The following is a 4,529-nucleotide window of genomic DNA, read 5'->3' as shown; positions in this document are numbered from 1 at the left end:
GGTGTACAAAGCAGAGAAGTTCCCACACCATGTGCATTGGCATTGCACATGGATAATAAGGTGCAGGCAGCCTGTTGAAGCATCAGCCTCCATTGAATTAGCACTTCTATTCTAGACAGGAGTCACAAGGTGCTAATAATGGGTGAAAGGCCACTCCCTACATCAAGCTGGCTCCCCTGATTCTCTATGAAGCCAATGGAAGGAGGGAGCCCCCTGTGCCATGGCACTGCATAGGAGTGAGCGGCTGCTTCAGCACCGCACTGGCTGGACAGCTCCGGCCGCACCTGATTGCAGCCTGGCTCAGGTGTTCTCCTCCCCCCCCCCCCCCCCCAATTAGCGCTCCCATTGCAGGCTCATCAATGTCCTCCCATTCTACCCAATCCCCCCTTTATTTATTCATCTCAGCCCCATCCATCACACCTATCCCCTAAACCCGACAATAGTAAAAGAGGCACGCTGTAATTCTTGCAGGAGAAGCCTGGCCATTGTCTCAATTGCATTACATCATACCTATCCCTCCTCCTCTTTAACTCCTTGTGCCCCGCAGCCCTCCAAGCAGCGAAGCAAATGGCAATCATAAGTGATAAAATGATTGCCACACAACTAGGCAATAGAACAAGCTGAGGCAGATGGCATTTTAAGAGTCGATCTCTGCTGTCATAGCTGTCACTGCTGTCATAGCTGTCACAGCTGTCATTGCACACACTGATGTACTTGTCAGGATTTTTTTTTTTTTTTTAATATGCATGCAATCATCAAGTTTGCAGTAAGATCCCCCCCCCAAATGAGCAATGCATGCATGTGATGTGACAAGGAGCACATCGGAATACCTAAGATTTCAGACGTCTGCTTGCTTCTTGGAAGAGATCAATGAAGTGAGTCTGCAATCTCCTCCGGCTTCACATGGAGCACTCCGCCTGGACCATTTCCCCCATCAATCCGAACACAAATCACAAGATGCTCAAGTCAGGGCAGCCTCCATGGCATGCGACTGGAGCCACAATCAGCTTGGCATCTCTGCATGTCTGCCTCCCCTGTCAGCACCTAAATGGAAAGGCATCCATGGCAAAAATGGCACATTACAAATTTTGCAATGGGAAGCAGAGCTCGGTAGAAACCATTGTTTAGAGCAGAGTAGGGGAGGTGTCTCTTAAAGCCCCAGCATCCTTCTGACAGCTGCACAAGAATCGTCTGCCTGCTGCTGCTTGGCAAATGCACTCAGTGCATGCATCTTGTATCCATTGATAGAAATGACATATCCATTGCTGTAAAATATACCTTTACTTTTTTTTTTTTTTTTTTCAGCATGGTGTAAAGGAGGTGTTGATTGCTTTTTTTTTGGTTTTTTGGTAATCAATGACTCAGGAAAAAAAAGTCATTTGTGTCACTACATGGGTTTCCAGTAAATGACTAGTCATTTTAAAATCTGGAGTGCCATGTGCAGTAACAGAAATCAGTATTCTGTTATCTGAATTACTGGCTTGGTTACACTATTGAGATTAAAGGGAGTTGGCTATCATTTTTAATGCGCTAATAACTGCTGTACAATAAATGCTGCTTTTCAGACATAAAAAGGACAGTTAAATATGTACTAGCAGCATTATTTAATAACGCAAAGATCAGTTTGTAACTCACAGCAATTTGCAGAACTTGTTTATCGTGTTAAAGTGTTACTAAACCCAGTGATATGAAAATAGTTCACCTGCCCCTCCCACAGAGCCATTCATAAGCGTGCGCACAGGGTGTGCCAGGTGTGCCCAGGCACACCCTAATCACCCTGTGCAGAACAGATTCTCCCTACTGACCTGGCTCTCCTTTCTTCCCCCTACAGCACTGCCGGCTTTCCCCCCTCGCCCACCGGTTGTTGCTGTGGATGTTTTAGGATGAGTGGGTGAAGGGGCCAGTAAATATGCCATTTACCGGCCCCTTCCCTTTCTGAATGAACATTGTGAGTGATCGGTAGAGTGTTTGGGGTGCACACCCTAATGCCAAAGGCTGCGCACACCTGTGGTGCCATTATAAATCTTCTTTTTACATTAAAATACTGCCACTATATACCTCTTTGGATGATCTGTATACCATGGTTACATGATAAACTGCACAGTTTCTCCAGTGCTGAGAGTTCAAGTAGGAGGAGATTTCCACTGCGGCCTGTATACACTCCCACATGTGTGATGTCAATATCACGTGACCTGGCTAGCTCTGAGAACACGTAAATGTTCTCTCCAGCATAAAAGACACAACTGAGCATGTGCAGGTCAGCTACCCTGCCTGTGTTAGCTGGCCTTCCCCATATAGACAGTGCAGGGGGGGGGGGATCTATACATACATCCTATGCATTAAGGGGGGAAAACACCTGGCAATCATGGGCCCCCCCTCACCTGAGCCAGTTCACCTGCTTGGCGCGTCCCCGGCGTCCTCTTCTCCACGGAGTCCTGGCGTTGATTGGATAGATTGAATAGATTGATAGCAGCACAGCCATTGGCTCCCGTTGCTGTCAATAAAATCCAATGATGGGGGCGGGGCCGGGTCATACACTCTGTGTCTATGGACGCAGAGTGTATGACACAGGAGCGTGCCCACAAGGTAACCCCCGCGCAAAAGAGCTTCCCAGAGGGGGTTATCTAATGCGGGGAGGAGCCGCAAGAGCCACCGTGGGACCCCAGAACAGGAGGATCGAGGCCACTCTGTGCAAAATGAACTGCACAGTGGAGGTAAGTATGACATGTTTGCTATTTAAAAACCTGAACATTTACAATCATTTTAAGTTCCACAGTGAGTATAACAAGCATGCTATGCCGCATATACAGACTGATTTTACTGTTGGGTTTAGTAACACTTTAAGGTTACTATAGGTTAGTGCACTTTGCACATCATTGATGCCCACCCTATAGGACTAATTTTCATTTGCAGCCACCCCTCTGAAAAGGCAATCTGGGATGGTGCATTTGGTGAGCAATACCTCAACTGAACTTGATCCATGCAAGTGAATGGAACCATGCCACAACCGCCCTTGAATCGCGTGCAATGTACACAATTGCAGCATAGTGATTCTGGCTTTTGAGTGCTAAGACATAGCGCCTCCCAGCTGCCTGTCACCTGTCCTCTAAGGCCGGGTTCACATATGTGTGGCCACTGGGGCCAGGTGCGTTTCTGTTTACCCTTTCAGGTGTGATTCAGGTCCGAGTTTTTGCTGGAATTCACACCTAAACTGGACCAAAAAGTGCACAAGACCCTTTTGGAAACTGCACCGTGGCCGCCCCTGACATGTGTGAACCAGCTCCATTGAGAGCCAATAACACTCACATATCATGCGAATTGGGTGTGGTGAAAACAGCATCCAATTCACACATATGTGAACCTGGCCTTAGAGGGCAGCTGACAGGCATCTGGGAGGCGCTATGTCTTAGCCCTCAAAAGCCTGCACCACTATGCTGCAATTGCACACATTGCACGCGATTCCAGGGCAGTTGTGGCATGGCTCCATTCACTTGCATGGATCAAGTTCAGTTGAGGTACTATCCACCAGATGCCCCAGGAGGTATATTTTTTTGCTGCGACTGTGAAAAAAAGTATCGCAGCCATGGCATGTGTACAACCCAATCCAGCTGCATTTAAAGGGGGTGGCTAGGGGTTGGTAAAACTGCATGCCTATTTTTACCACTCCCTGACTGCAGGTGTATATGAGACCTTAGGGTCCTTTCACACTATACTTCACATAAAAATGCACTGGAAATACATGTGCGCTAATGCATATTTGCAACTTTTGCACCTTGGATTGCACTTATTTGTATTAATGGGGTAGATTCAAAAAGCAATTGCGTCTGCGTAACCATAGTTACGCAGCGCAATTGCTTACTTGTGCCGGCGTATCGAATGCTCCTGATTCAGGAACCTCGATACGCCGACTGCAGCCTAAGATATGACTGGCATAAGGCTCCTTATGCCGTCATATCTTAGGCTGCATTCTTACGCAGGCCGCTAGGTGGCGTTCCCGTTGTGGTCAGCGTAGGGTATGCAAAATGCATACTAATGCCGTTTCACAACCGTACGCGCACCCTGCGTACGCAGTTTACGTCGTTTGCGTACGTCGGGTTTTGCGTAAGGCTGCCCCTGCTATTAGCAGGCGCAGCCAATGCTAAGTATACCCGTCGTTCCCGCATCGCGAAATTTAAAAATTACGTTGTTTGCGTAAGTTTAAAATGTGAATTGCGCTGGACGCCGTTCACGTTCACTTTGAAGCAAATGACATCATTGCGACGTCATTTACCGCAATGCACGTCGGGAAAGTTTCCCGACGGAGCATGCGCACTACGCTCGGCGCGGGAACGCGCCTAATTTAAATTATCCACGCCCCCTACGGATCATTTAAATTATGCACGATTACGCCGGGCATTTTTCAGGAGCGCCCACGCAATTTACGGAGCTGCTGCTCCGTGAATCGAGCGTAGCGCTGGTAATTTCCGTAAAAAATGCGCAAATGTACCTGAATCTACCCCAATGTGTGTTGTAGCGTGAACAAGGCACAT

The 4,529-nt window shown here is 47.8% G+C and overlaps 1 protein-coding gene across 9 annotated transcripts in view; it reads right to left on the bottom strand.

Annotated features, from left to right (window-relative positions):
- PPFIA2 (PTPRF interacting protein alpha 2) overlaps positions 1-1,129 on the bottom strand; it is a 480,721-nt gene extending 479,592 nt beyond the window's left edge. For 5 of the 9 annotated variants that reach the window (XM_040344191.1, XM_040344192.1, XM_040344193.1 and 2 more), the window contains exon 1: positions 831-1,129. The gene's annotated coding sequence lies outside the window, so the exon portion shown is untranslated. The remainder of the gene's footprint in view (positions 1-830) is intronic. The other 4 variants (XM_040344189.1, XM_040344190.1, XM_040344194.1 and 1 more) reach the window with 1 other exon arrangement.
- Positions 1,130-4,529: the final 3,400 nt, after the last annotated feature.

The sequence above is a fragment of the Rana temporaria genome, chromosome 3 (genome assembly GCF_905171775.1).
Source record: "Rana temporaria chromosome 3, aRanTem1.1, whole genome shotgun sequence".
Classification (NCBI taxonomy): domain Eukaryota; kingdom Metazoa; phylum Chordata; class Amphibia; order Anura; family Ranidae; genus Rana; species Rana temporaria.
The sequence above is the reverse complement of the archived record's forward strand: the minus strand, read 5'-3'. Positions and strand labels throughout refer to the sequence as shown.